A 15,903-nucleotide genomic window follows, 5' to 3' on the forward strand; every position below is an offset into this window, starting at 1 on the left:
GTTATGCTCATTATGACTCATGTTGACTCAATACAATTTGATCTTGCATAAAGGTCAATTTTAAGTTGGCTGCAGTTGAAGAAGCCCTTGCACTATCAATATGGACAACCACAACAATTTGTCGCGTTCTATCCCTCAAAAGTGTAAGAATAATTGGGCAACAGTTTGGCTGTGTTTATGTTGAGTTTCAGCACTAAAATGTGCTTCATCAAGTAATTTTGCATTTTTTATAGGGATTTGGAGTTTTATAAATAGTGCTTCTTCCAAGTTTTGTCACTGCTCACAAGTGTCACTACAAGAAAAATTAGTTTTAGAGGCGACATTATTAGGGGCGACACCATATCGCCTCTAATATACACAATATTAGAGACGACACATAGAAAGTCGCCTCTAATATCCAGGAATAGTATTAGGGGCGACATGTCACCCCTAATAAATGGATGAGTCGGCCCTAATATTGAGTGATTTTTCCAAATTCACGAATTAAATTTAGGCGGTGGGTCAAATTTTTGTAAAAATTATTAGGGGCGACGTGTTGCCCCTAATATTGGGTCCAGTCACCCCTGATAGTGTTATAATTACAGGTTTTTTGAAAATTTTGTAAAAATTATTAGGGGCGACACGTCGCCTCTAATAGTTTTCTAATGCCCCTTATCACTTAAACAAAAAGGACTCTCCCTCACTATTCCCTCAGCTAAAAAACCCAACCACTCCCTCACGATTCTCTCTCTCTCCCTCACGCTTCTCTCTCTCTCTCTCTCCCTCACAATTTCCTCTCTCTCTCTCTCTCCCTCACTCTTCCCCCTCTCCACTTTCCGTCGCACAAACCTGCCACCACCGTCAAATGGATCGGCACACTGTTGCTGCATCACCGACACACGGCGCCGCCGCCACAAGTTCACTACCGCACGGAGCCGAGGACCTCTTGTAAGAGTAAATATCTATATTATATTATAAATCTGTTTATATGTATATATATATTAAGTTTTTTATTTATTTAAATTTATATATATTATAATATAATATATTTAGTAACTGTGGGTATGTATAAATATATATATATTAATAGTTTATTTATTTATTTTATAAACATATATATAATGTGTGTGTCTATGTGTATATATATTTATATATATATAATTTTAGTGTTTATTTATTTATATTATTTTTTATAACTATGTATATTATGTTTGTGTATAACTATGTATATTATGTTTGTGTAGAAATTGAAGGAATATCTCTTGGAAAATCTGTGATTAGGGTATCTCTAATTTTGTTGTATCAATGTATTTATTTATTTTTATTATGTTGCTTAATTATTTTAATTAATATGTGAATTTGTGTAAAATGTATTATGTGTTTAGTATTATTAATATGTATGCAAGAAAATGTATAATGTGTTAGTGTTCAAATTTGATTAATAATATATATACTGTGAATGTTCTGGGATTTTCTGAGTGTCATTTGCAGGGTTTTTAATTTTTGGGATAGGTTCAAATGTAGTCGTTATACTGCCAAAATTTTAGTAGAATTAGGATAAATTTTAGTAGGATCAGGGTAAATCACTAAAATCCTTAGATAACAAATAATTTAAATTATATATTAACAAATTAAATCATTTTAAAATAAATTATAAAATTAGATAAATAATTTAATTGAATTTAAAATTAATAATTTAAAAATTAAATAAATAATTAATATTAACAAGTTTAATAATTGAAAAATAAAGTAAAAAATTAGATAAATATATTAAAAATAAATAAATAAATAATTATTTAATTTAAAATTAACAAATTTTTTAATTAAAAAAATTAGATAAATAATTTAATTTAATTTTGACAAATTTAAAAATAAATTAAAAGTTAGATAAATAATTTTAAAATAAATTAAAAAATTATAATTTAATTTAATATTAACAAATTTATTAATTTAAAAATAAATCAAAATTTAGATGAATAATTCAATTTAATAAAATTAAAAATTATATTTTTATTTAATATTAACAAATTAAATAATTTAAAGATAAATTAAAAATTAGATAAATAATTTTTAAATAAAATAAAAATTTAGATAAATAATATTACCAAATTTAATCATTTAAAAATAAAGTAAATTTGTAGATAAATAATTTTAAAATAAGCTTGATAGTTAAAAAAATAACTAATTATGAAATAATTACCTGTCATTAATTTCAATTATATTTAATTAAACAATAATTAAAATTGAAATTAATAATAAAATAAGACCTTGTAAAACATCATATATATTATCACATTGTGATAATTGTTATTATTTCTAATAACAAAAAGTCATAGACATGCATCTAGTGGATGCCTTGGAGATAGTAATTCGAGTCAATGTATTCATCTACTATTCCTCATTTTTTCAAGATGTTTCTTCAAACATTTTGAAAAAATGAGGAATATTAGATGTCTGCTTACTATCTCCAAGAGATCCACTAGGTCGGAATAGGGTAGGGGAATAATAAATAAACAAATTTAATAATTTATATGCAAATTAAAAAATTAGAGGAATAATTTAAAAATAAATCATTAATTAATTGAGATGAAAAATAAGTTTAATGATTATTAAAAACTAATCAATTAAATTGTTTATGGTATCATAAGATTTTATAAGATATCATAAAACAGCTACTGTTAAAAAATATTTTATTTTTTGTTGCTTTTCTTTGGTGATAAAATTTGATCATCAAAGATAGGATAGAAGTTTTATATATTATCACCTAGTGATAATGTTTTCTTAATTATTTTTAATCACGAAAAGCCTTAGACTCGTTCGGAGAGGCTGAGTCAGTAAGAACTCTTAAATATGCTTCTCCGAATTATCCAGGACGTTATGTGCCTGCATTGATACTTTGTCAGCTATTTACAAGTCTAAAATTTATTGCGCGCTCCGTAAAGAATAAGGAAAAATCGAAAGAAACACAAGTATTCTACAATGTAGGGTACAAAATCGCTGGCAGCACTACAAGAAAATGAGGTCTTTACCTACCAATTGTAAGTGTAGGTAAAACTAGCCTAATGGTGGGTAATATGGTTTACCTACCAATATTGAATTGGTAGAGATTGGTAGGTAAAAGTTAGTGGGGAAAGAGTCTTTACCTACACGTATTAACACTAGTAGGTAAAAGAATCAGTGGACCTCACTAAGTTATAAATCAATTGATGAGTCATCAAATGATGTGTTTGATGACATGGCATCCTACGTGTATGCTGACATGGTTTTTGTAGTTTTACGTGTCTGATGACGTGGCATCATAGTGGCATCATAGTGGCATCATGTGTGGCATCATATGTGGCATCCTACGTGGTATCATTTTATTAGCCCACATAGCATTATTTTATTGGTTTGCAACACAATTTATATTTTGTTCAAATTTAATGGTTATGTGTAGGTAAAAGATAAAAACAGTTATTTGTAAATGTTCTATATTAGAAATAAACTAGAAAAAAACCATTCAGTAATAAAATGTTTAATGCTAAAATTATTTATAATGTTCAATACTAAAATAAGTCATAAAGTTATCATTTTAAGGTTACCCCTACCAAAATAAAAAAAACTTCATAAAGTTCATTCCTTAGTAAATTAATGTAAATAAACTAAGAATCATCTTGTGACTCCCGAACTAAAATAGATGGCGACTCTCTTAAATTTGCATCTGAAGCTTGGTCTGTTGGAGGTGGTGGAGGCGGTGCCATCAAATTGTTAATATCGATGGATCAGCATCTGGAGTTAAATCAGTCCACCCTGCCTTTTCATTTTCTTCTGCAGCATATATCTTCAAGAATTCTCCCTTGAGCCCAACCTAGAACCATGTTAAACAATACGAAATCCACTTTAAAATCCCAACCTTAAATATATCAAATAATGATAACTTATTAAAGGGTGTCTAGAATTTTTGCTTAAAAAATTCAAATACAATTTTTTTTCGTCTTTTTTGAAACAAAACATCGACTTTTATTGAGAGATGTCTACTAGATACCATTATCTACTTGGATAAAAAGTGAATTTAGGTGCAACACCATTTAACTGACTAGCAAATCATGCAAAAGGGAGAAAACAAAAATATATTAAAGGGAGCCAACAACTTTTACTTTCACACCCAACACAAAGGAAATGAAACCTTGAAATTGAACACACCTAGTAGGTCCATAAAGACTTTGAGAGATCTATATCCCCATTTTGAAATCCAGTAAGTTTAACTTGCCCTCTAAACCCTACTCCGTCTTTCTCCAAGAATGCACCATAATTTTGTATCATAGATTAGATGCACCATATAAATATAAGATAACAAGTGACAATAAAATGTCATATGTACTTGGAACTTCTATAAAGAGTACCATTAGGCAGTATATGATTAGAAAGAAATAAAATTTTCAATGAAGGAGAAGAGGACACGGGAGTTATCTGGGAAAAAGTTAAGCTTTGGTTGGCTGTATGGATTTTCAACTGTAAGCATTTTAAGGCATAATCGTTCTTAATGCTTCTCGGTCATTGGTATTTGTGGTTGTAATGAGTTAGTTTTTGTGATAGTTTTTATGTTTTACGCCTTATTGGATGTTTTAGATTGAAGCAATCTTTCAGAGGCTGTCTACAGTAATACACAGCATATCATCCATTATTAATACAAATTTGTTTCACATAAAAATTAATAATAATAATAATGATGATAACAATAACTTATACATAATGTACCATTAAAACTGATAAGAAAACTATGAAAAAGATTCAGAAAGAAATTAAAACATTGGCTTGGAACTTGTATCTTAGTGATCGGGAAAGGTAAGTGCTAAATTCCATGTAAGGAAGTAGGGATACATGACAGTGTTTTTTCTTGTTTCTTTATATTTGGTTTCCTTTTCTATTCCATTATAAGTTATCATGTGCTCACATAATTAAAAGTTAAGCATAAAAAACAATAATAAAAGGGTCACACAAACCTCCTGCTTTGGTCCTAATTTAATATACTGGGGTGAATCAGCAGCAACCAGAGAAGGTTCACAGAGCTTTATAGTAGCATGCAGATCCTTTAGATGTCCCCATTTAGGCTCACTCAGTAAGCCTACACAATGACAAAACATGCTTTATAATCTAAATATTTTTGCACTTATATTCCTTCCAATTTAGAATATTTATATGGAAATCACTCCTTCCTCAAATAGATAAACAAAAAATACAAATAAAACATAAACAAAAATAGGTAGTTTGTTTGGCAAAAGCAAAACAATACAAGAAGGGGTGTCACACAGTTTTAACAGCCATAAAAGGAAAAAAAATTAATGACATTTTATAAGATATTAGCTTACCATCCATCCCAATTTTCAGTCCAAAGCATGGGTTTGTTATAGGAATTTGGCCTATAACCATCACAATAGTATCCATTGCATGCATCTATCTGTAAATGAAGAAAGTAATTTATGAAAAACAACATATTAAGATACCACACTTGATAAAATTTAACCGCCACTACTCTGAAAGTTTCACCTGTCCCTATACATTCTTACAGCCATAATATATAAGTTCAGAAAATTTAAAGCATTGGCTAAGACCTTACAACTTCATCCGGAGCATCAGTTTGCTTGCACATCACCCATGGAACCCCAACACCAAGGCTTAAAGCCATCTTTGTTGCCCACTTAACATAGTCCTTTCCTTTCTGCCCAAACTTCCCTTCAATATTTCCGTATTCATTTTCAATCTGATAAATTTGCAATAAGAACATATAAGAAAATGTGAAGCATCTTAACAATCAAAGAGGTAGACAACATAAGGATTATGATTCAAATGAACTACTTTAATCTCTACATTTAGTATAGTTGAAAAAAAAATTATTCAACATGAATTCCACACTATATAAGCAACAAGGGACAAAGAACCAAAACAATCAGGGATTAGCTCGTAATTCATAATTTTAAAGGAGACTTCCATTCTACTTCTGTGGTTCTGCATGAATCATACTTAGCATTGTTGTGTATATTTTCCATAACCATTTCTGGGTTTTTCTTGAATTCAATTAGAACTGCAGAGAAAATTGATATATCTTAAAGCAATCTCAAGAAAAAGAATGGGATTATGAGTAACAAGCTTCTGTTTACAATCTTTTCCATAGCTGCAAGCTTTATACCTCTAACTACTAAGGTACAAAGAAGGCAAACAAGAAACCATGAAAGAAAAATCCAAGTTTGATATTCCACAACATACATTATTTTTGCTGCATACATATGTATACTAGTATAGTACTCCTCTATTTGATCCAATTCAAGTATTCAAGAATCCAACCAACTCAATTACATATACAGGTTCATACCCAATATTTGCATTTGTCTCAATTTTTTAACTTTGAATGGCAATGCAAGTAGAAAAGAAAAAAGAAGAGCTTTTTCTTTTAAAATGTTGTTGAAATGAACATACATTGGGTCAGAATATTAAGTTACTTAAAAGTTGGTCGTTGGGATTGGGTTCACACTCAATGAAATCAAATCAATGGGGATTTTTCAGAAATTCATTTTGACTGGAGAGTCTAGAAATAAAAATAAAAAAGTTGAGATTTTTTCTTTCCATTTTATTTATAATAAACAGAGGAAAAATCTTGGCAATTACAAGAAATAGCAGAAGTGAATACATGTATTCAAAGGGTAGTAACCAAAATAAAAAGGAAAAAAAAACCAAATCGAATCCCATCAAGCAAATCTGTTTCATAGTCCAAAAGAAGAGGACTTTTCCTGTGAGGGTCTTAAGCTAAGAATCTTAGTTATGCCTGATTGTAAAGTAAATCATCTCTCTTTCCTCTTCTACATAATCCATTATCATCATCATTATCAAACATCTCTTACATATTTTGACCAAAAAACCTAAAAGAAATTGAAGTTGCTATTATGAACTACTGCTTCTCCAAAACATAGCATAATGTGAATGTCCGTATACAAAGAAACAAAACAAACCACACAAGAACTATTCTTCAGCAAACAGAAAACAGATAGCAGAACATATTACTTCAAATATATAATTTTTCACAGCCAGTGGAGTGAGTGAGTGAGTGTATTAAACTTCAAGAAATCAAATACAGAAAATTATGGTAGTTTAGCCGAAAAGTCAAGATTGCTTTCACCATCTTTTTATTATTAATAATATATATATACACATTTTTGGAGCAAGAATAATGTTTATAGAAACGTCGGGAGTAACAGAGTGTGAGAGCTTGTGTCCCTGAGTTTCAACATTCAACAATATGACTTCCGGCACTAATCAAAGTTCCACTTAAGGTTTTTTGTCCAAAAAAAAGTTCACTTAAAGGTCTTTAGGGTACTACTAGGTTTAACAGGCAAAATTGACCATGGAACTGATGAAACATAAAGATTTTGGGTCAATGTCTTTCCTTTAGAATTTGGGCCAACATCCTTCAGAGCAAACATACAGGCAAAGTTGACCACGGAACTGATGAAACAAAAGATTTTGGGTCAATGTCTTTCCTTCAGATTTTGGACCAACATCCTTCAGAGCAAACATACTCTTCTATCATAGATGAGATATCAATCAGCTAATAATCACTACGGTTAACCATCACAAACCATACTTATTTTTCATTAATACAAAATATCACTTCATTGAGCATTGGGAGTTCATTAAAAGATACTGACCCATATGCAAGTTGAAATAATTTGCATAAACCCTATGAATAATGACATCTATCATAAGTTCACTACCCAACTTAGCTAAAATAAATATGAATAGGGAATGAGGAGATCATACCTCTAAGTTGCTGGACAAGTCCTTTAAGAAATCAGATGCATCTTTCACTTAGATAAATAATCAAATTCAGTAAATTATAGGAGAGGAAGATGATTCTTCTCATCACGTCGATCCCCATCCCCACCATTGAGCCCGCATCTGAGACGAGGAAGACCACGAGCCCAGACCCACACCTCTCCCCCGTCACCGTCATAGCCTTGCCATAAATTGATCAGACTAATAGCATAGGATCCTCTCTTTGTGAGAGAAAACAAAATGAGAAAGAGAACCATTTAAGATAAAACATTACAAACCCATATGCCAAAATAACATTAGAAAACATGTATTACTACCTAACTAATCACAGATCATCAAACAAGAGGCTCGGGGTAGTTGGAATCTCACCGGAAAATGCAAGAGGCGGACGACTTCGGACCGTTGGTTGACAGCCCTGGGTAGCGCGTATGGTGGTGAGCTCGCGGGGGTTGACGTTTCGAGGGCTAGCGGTTCGATTGGGCTGGAGCGTGTACGGCTCCGGCGATGGGACGATGGCCATTCGGGCCTGGCAGAGGCAACACAGTGAGAGAGAGAATGAGGCTTCGGGGAAGATAAAGGAAAAGAGGGAGGGAGAAATGATGTTTCAGATTTTTTTTTTATTTTAAAATTTTCTTATTTATTTAATTGAATAAAACTAATATCTAATATATAATATATAATATATTTGTTAATTTGATAAAAACAAAATAGGACAGATGGCAGACAAATATTAGAACAAATTTAACACATCATCAATATTATAACATGTCAGCTTACACATAAGCATTTATAAAAATATAAAATAAAAAGTAAGCAAAAATGGGAGGAAAAATTGAGCGGGAATTGTAAAATTTTTCCCTCAAAAAGAAATGTAGGCAAAGTCTCCATATTAGTAGGTAATATTAGTAGGAAATAACATTTCTGAATTAATATACTAATGACAAATAATTACTTACCAATATTCGCTACCAATAAATATTAGTGGGCAAAAGATATTTTTACCCACCAATATATATATATATGTATGTAAGAAATTGGTAGGTAAATGTCAGCTTATTTACTCCACATAAGCTTCCAAATAAGCATTTATAATAATAAAATAATATAATGAAAATAAAAAACGGGGGGGGGGGGGGGAAATTGAGCGGGAATGGTTAAAAAATTTCCCTCCATAATATACGTAGGTAAAGATCATTACCTACTGATATTATTGGTAGGTAAAGCTATGTTCCGAAATATAATATAATGGACTAGCATTTACCTACTAATATTATCTACTAATAAATATTGGTAGGCAAAACATTACTTTCCCTACCAATATATATTGGTAGGTAAAATATTTGTAGGTAAAGATCAGATTTCTTGTAGTGCAGCCATCTGTTACGAAAATGTAAGTGAAAGTTAAAATATTATCAAAATTATGTTCTTTTAAATTATATGATAGCGAAAATATTTCTGGAGCTTCGTCTTCTCAACTTCCAACTCCAACCCATCCTTCCATATACGGGGCAGCGCCATCTCAACATTTGGTACCTCCATACATTTATGGAGCAACACCTTGTCAGTGGCTGATTTCACCGTCGTCGCAGCCATCGTATCCCTACATGTATGGAGTTGGATCGTCCACATCACCTCCCCAATATCCTTGGCCGATTTCGCCACCGCATCAACTGCAGCAACCACAACCGCAACAAGAAGACAATAGGGAGGACGAGGCAGCTGATTTAGGAGACTAGGTTATTTTATTATTAATTATTGTTGAATTATATGAACAATATGAGTATTTGTTATCTTAATGTATTAAGAATATAGATAATTCTTATCTTAATAAACTACTTTGAATGTTTAATATAATATTTTTATTTTTAATATATTTGTTTTCAATTATTTAAAATTTAATTAATAATTTAGATTAATAATTATTTAAAATTTTATTTAATTATTTCATTTTATTATTTTTTATAAATAAAATAGTTTTAGAGTCGCCCCTTGTTACACCCAGATTTCTAGATAAGAAGTTATGACCCCGAAAGCTGGGCTCGTCAGGTGTGAGCTCGAAATATGCATGGTCGTCATATGATCCTTCAGTCGAACCGTTTTGCTGTAAATACCGATCTCGAAAGCTCGAGAGTGTGTAGCCTCGAATATGTTCTGAGCTCGCAATAGTCATGGCACGACACATGAATATACTTTTCCATGATTGCTTCAGGCGAGATGGATCGAGCTCGGGAAGTACAAGCTCGGATGTACTAGCCTCGTCAGCATCTACTTGTCACGAGCATAGCGCGAAGTTGGGTGGCAAACTCATGATTGATTCATAGTCTCGACAAATTCAATGCCAATTTCTGATCTCAAAGATTTGATGAATCATCTGGGATAACCCATTACGTGTGAACATGTTTATTGTTGTACAATTCCAATATTTAAGGGATATCATTTAATCTGTTATCCGTTCCCAATCTTCATGGGATGTTTCCGTGTATGTAGAAGATAATGCATTCAATAGCATTATGTTAATTGATTTACAGAATGTCTTCCCGAAATATGTGGGATGAATTCTGCAACCTTCCCTATAAATAGAAAAGGAAACACCATTTGTAGGGGACCCTTTTTCTGATTTCTAGAGAGAACACTCTGGGAAACTTATCTCTGAAAAGTTTCCAGAAAATTCTCAAGTCTTAACAATATAGACTTGTGGACTAGGCAGAGTTAACTGCTGAACCACATAAAAATTCTGTTGTTTTCCTCTTTATTCATTTGCTCCAATATTTTATTGTTTAATTGCTCTACTATTTAAGTTGACGAAAAATGACGTCAAAGGTTTGGTGCTTTCATTGAGAGTCATTAAACAGTACGTGCATGAGACTGTTCAGTCAAAGAACCTCCCGAATCAACAATGGCAGCAAATGATCCCAATGTTCCTGAGGAGGAAATTTTAGATGAAGTTGATTACCCCCGACGAACTGGAAAGCAGCCCATGGTCAACTCGGACCCTGATGAGAGGAGTGGTTCATTCGACTCTCGAGGATCACCAGCCCCCAGGGACAATGAGGACATGTACTACAATCCTGAACGATATGTCCCGATAGTGGAGCACGAAAATCATCAACTACGGAAGCAGTTGGCAGAGGCCAAGAAGCGCAGTGAAGAGCTAGCTAGACTAGCTGCTGAGGCGCAGGTGGCTCAGGCCCCACCTCCACCAGAGGATCAGGCTCCGCCTCCGCGGGACGTTCATGTTCCACCACGTAGGCCTCGAGGGCGGCCACGCAAAAATGATGCCACCCGAAGAGCGGAGCAACCTCCGCTGCCAGCAGAATAGCTTGCTCCGCCGAGAATCCGGAGAAGTAAGGGCTGGAGGCCATGCTAACCCAACCGTGGAGACACCAACCGGAGTAGGGAATAACTGAGCCCCCTAGGAGGCTCGGACCCAAAATCCTAGTGCCGCGCAGAACGTTGCAGAACCTGGTCAAGAGAACTCAGGACCTTTTAGGCCCCATAATGGATGGCAGTCACCATCACCAATAAGGCACCCACCATCACCAATAAGGTATCCCTCACCAACTCAGAGGAACACACAACCGACCCATGGTGATAGGGAAAGAAGAGTCGGGCGAAGGCGTGGAAATGGGGAGACTGCTAGGGAGCATAGGGGTCCCCATCCAACGAGAAGCCAAATGTCATGATCTCACACTATTGAGACAAGGAAACCGACAAGAAACCCGTCTCGAAACAATCATGCAACGAGTCATGTCAATGAAGGCTCGGGAGACACTAGATCAGTCAGTATGTATGACCAGGAACGTAGAAACACTGGGAATCGAAGGAATCAGCCAGATTTATGAGAACACCTAAACCATAATCAAGGGAAGGATAATCCACCGAACCCAGATCTAAGGGATCATATTAATGGGCGAAAGAACCCTATGCCGAGGCACAAAACTGGAGTTGTAATCAACGATAACCATTTCCCGCTGCTTCAAGTCAGCCCCCCCGTAGATCCAGTCCAAGAAAGGATTGAACAGTTGGAAAGAGTGTTTAGGCTCTTACAAAACGAACGAGGTAGAGAACGGGACGAAGAGTTTGATGAAGAACTCGAGCCCTTCACCCCACATATTTCTTGCACCCCATTTCCTTAGGGATTCAGAATTCCTCATGTCCCTCCATTTGATGGGAATTCGAATCCACACAGTCATTTAAGCACGTTCAACACAATCATGCAAGCCAGTTATGTGGGCTATGAGCTTAGATGCCTGACAACAGCCGAACGAATCATTGAAAAGTTACCTCACAAGGTTTAATTTGGAAGTCGCCCGAGCTCGCGACGTCGATGACAGTGGCCATTTAATGGCTGTCCGAGCCGGAGTAATGCCTAGAAGTCCTCTCTAGGAGGATATGCAGAGGAAGCCCGTAAGGTCCCTAACCGAGTTCAATCGACGAACTCAGAGATTTATTAATGTAGAAGAGGCGAGGTTAGCACTGAATATAACCTCTCATCCTATAACTACAATAACAAACGTAAACTCTACCTCGACCTTGGCGTATCCTACGACCTCAAATCCCCCTGGGTACAACCCCTCTAAAAGGAAGAAGAATAAAGGGAATAATCCCAAGGCGGAAGGGGGAAAGAAAAAGAAAGGAGAAATATATTTCTCCGTATACAAAGTGTATAGCAAGCTCAATGAGTCTCGGGAGAGTATCTACCTAGCTAATGAAAACCAGGTCCCTTTCAGACGGCTCGACCCCATGAGGAACCAAAAGGCAAAAAGAGACTCCAACAAGTACTGTAGATTCCATAGAGATATCGGACATACAACCGATGAATGTAGGCAATTAAAAGACGAGATCGAAGGATTGATCTCGAGAGGATATTTTAGACAATATGTTAAGAACCAAAACCCCAATCAGGCTTCCACCAGCCAGAGGGCAACAGCTGCACCACCTGCTTAGAATAACAACTCTCGAGCAAGGGAGGATGAACGACCCCCTCCGATCGATGGAGAAGATGTCATAACCATTTCAGGGGGACCACATAATGCAGGATCGGGCAGGAATTCCCAAAAACGATATGTGAATGAACTGAAAATTGGTGACGGGTCTCCCTACAAACCCGAACCCAACAAAGAAGCAAAGGGTTGAATCTCAACCCATAACCTTTACTGAGGACGATGCGTCTCATGTATAGTTTCCTCACCACGACCCGCTGGTCATCACCCTTCAGCTCGCAAACAAGAGGGTGCACCGAGTCCTGGTTGATAACGGGAGCTCAGTAAATATCCTCTACAAGGCTACCTTAGAAAAGATGAGATTCGCACTTCGCTACCTAAAGGCATGTGCAACGACGCTGTACGGCTTTTCAGGAGAAGGGATTTCTTGTATGGGATCCATCAAACTCCCCGTAACCTTGGGTGACTTCCTAGTCTCAATAACCAAGATTATGGAGTTTGTAGTAGTGGATCTTCCATCGGCCTACAACGTACTACTCGGGAGACCCACCCTAGTGGGGATGGGGGCAGTTACATCTGTAAGGCATCTTGCCATCAATTTCCCGACTTCTAGTGGCATCAAGACTCTGAAAGGGGACCAGCTCGCAGGAAGGGAATGCTATAGCATTTCCATTAGAGGAAAGAATCAGAGAAGTGCACAAACACTTGTCGTAATTCAAAATAAGGATGGGACAGTCTTTGAAATAGACGAAGAGATCAATCCAAGAGTAGAAGAAAGGGCTGATCTCAAGCCGCTAGAAGAACTTGAAGAAATCAAGCGCAAAGAGGTCGATCCCCCGAAAACTGTGAAGGCAGGGAAAAACCTGTCGGAGGAAACAAAGTAGCAATTAATCTACTTCCTGAGGAAGAACCATCACGTCTTCGCATGGTCACATTAAGACATGGTGGGGATAAGCCCAAATGTGATAAGCCATGCCCTTAACATCGACAAGAGTTTCCCCCCCGAAGCAACAAAAACGAAGACTTCTGGACGATGACAGGAAGAATGCCCTGAAGGAAGAGGTCGATAGGTTAAAGGAGAATCGATTCATACGAGACGCCTTCTACCCTGATTGGGTTGCCAACCCGATCCTAGTTCCAAAACATAACGGAACATGGCGGGCTTGTATCTACTACTCAGACCTCAATAAAGCATGTCCTAAGGACTGTTTTCCCCTACCTCAGATCGACCAACTCGTAGATTCCACAGCCGAGTATGGACTTGTGTCATTCATGGACGCTTATTCTGGATATAACCTAATTTCCATGCATGCCCCAGACCAAGAGCATATGAGTTTTGGGACAGATAAAGGGCTATACTGCTACAACGTCATGTCGTTCGAGCTCAAGAATGTTAGAGCCACGTACCAACGGCTCGTAAACATGATGTTCTCCGAATAGATAGGTAATAACATGGAAGTTTATATTGATGACATGTTGGTCAAATCTAAACATAACAATAACCATGTGGACGACCTTGAAGAATGCTTCGCCATGCTACGAAAGTACAACATGAAGCTCAACCCCCAAAAATGCTCTTTTGGAGTATCGTCGGGGAAGTTCCTGGGTTTTATTGTGAACGCACGGGGAATAGAGGCTAATCCTAACAAGATCCAGGCATTAATTGGCATGCCCTCACCTCGAAAGCATAAAGATGTCCAGAGTTTGACTGGACGGATGGCGGCATTAAGTAGGTTTATCTCGAAATCTACAGACCGCTGTCTTCCATTTTTCAACCTGTTGAGAGGGGGCAAAAAATTCGAGTGGACAAAGGAATGCGAGCTAGCATTTCAGGAGCTCAAGAAGCACCTCGTGAAGCCTCCTATCTTGTCGAAACCTATAATCGGAGAAATTTTGTACCTATATCTCGCTACAACTTAGCACGCCAATAGCGTCGTACTCGTCCGAGAAGACCAGATGGTACAAAAGCCAGTATACAATGTCAGCAAAAGGTTATTAGGGGCAGAATCAAGATACCCCTTAATGGAGAAATTGGCTCTCAGCCTAATTCACTCATCTCGAAAGCTCCGACCTTCTTTTCAAGCACACCCCATCCATGTGTTGACTGACCAACCACTACGACAAGTCTTATCAAATTCAGAAGCCTCGGGCCGATTATTAAAATGGGGTGTTGAGCTCGGACAATTCGAGATCACTTATCACCCGAGGATGACCATAAGAGGACATGCCCTGGAAGACTTCATAGTAGAATGTACTGGAATGACTGACGACGAAGTTATAACCCCAGCTCGCGAGCTGTGGAAACTTTATGTCGATGGGTCTTCCAACGAAAATGGATCAGGGGGAGGAATCATATTGATCACTCCAACTGGATGCCGATTTCACTTTGCCTTAAGATTTGACTTCGAAGCATCTAACAACGAAGCTGAATACGAAGCTCTATTGGCAGGACTTCGAATAGCCAAGGAACTCAAGGCTAAAGCGATACACTGTTATAGTGACTCGTAGTTGGTGGTCAACCAAATTTTAAGTGAATACCAGGCTCGCGGAACAAAAATGGCTGCATATTTAGAAAAAACAAAAACAGCACTCGAACATTTCGAGTTCTACACAATAAAGCAGGTTCCCCGAGAATAAAATTTGAACGCAGATGCCCTAGCCAGGCTCGCCACATCTACTTAGGTCGATGAGCTAAATTTTGTGCCAATTAAGCATCTGTCAACACCCAGTATTAGCAAGCTGGAATAGGAAGTTGTCTGCATGATCAACTTTGAGCCAACTTGGATGACCCCAATAGTTGCGTACCTTGAAACCGGCATTCTCCCAACAGAATGAAACAAGGCTCGAAAACTGATGTCTCAGATCCCCAGATACACTATTGTGAAAGGAAGGCTATATCGAAGAGGATACTCTATGACACTACTCTGATGTGTGACTCCACCCGAGGCCAAAAAGATCCTAGAAGATATACATGAAGGATTATGTGGGGACCACACTGGGGGGCATAGCTTATCAAAGAAAATTATACGCCAAGGATACTTCTGGCCCACTATTGGATCTTTGGACAATGTTACACCCAGATTTCGAGATAAGGAGTTATGACCCCGAAAGCTGGGCTCGTCAGGTGTGAGCTCAAAATATGCATGGTCGTCATATGATCCTTCAGTCGAACCGC

General features: G+C 36.5%; 2 long non-coding RNA genes across 3 annotated transcripts; both read right to left on the bottom strand.

The window, feature by feature from the left end:
- Positions 1–3,490: 3,490 nt before the first annotated feature.
- LOC133821083 (uncharacterized) lies at positions 3,491–4,437 on the bottom strand. The gene is made up of 2 exons (XR_009887302.1): positions 4,162–4,437; positions 3,491–3,826 (listed from the first exon to the last, which is right to left on the bottom strand). It is a non-coding gene; the product is annotated as an uncharacterized LOC133821083 (long non-coding RNA).
- Positions 4,438–4,589: 152 nt separating this feature from the next.
- Positions 4,590–8,414, bottom strand: LOC133822584 (uncharacterized). 2 transcript variants are annotated; one of them, XR_009887944.1, is made up of 4 exons: positions 7,771–8,414; positions 5,571–5,719; positions 5,328–5,416; positions 4,590–5,083 (listed from the first exon to the last, which is right to left on the bottom strand). It is a non-coding gene; the product is annotated as an uncharacterized LOC133822584 (long non-coding RNA). The 2 variants fall into 2 exon arrangements; XR_009887943.1 differs by having other exon boundaries at positions 4,592–5,083; positions 5,576–5,719; positions 7,771–8,412.
- Positions 8,415–15,903: the final 7,489 nt, after the last annotated feature.

This window comes from Humulus lupulus, chromosome 3 (assembly GCF_963169125.1).
Source record: "Humulus lupulus chromosome 3, drHumLupu1.1, whole genome shotgun sequence".
Taxonomy (NCBI): Eukaryota; Viridiplantae; Streptophyta; class Magnoliopsida; order Rosales; family Cannabaceae; genus Humulus; species Humulus lupulus.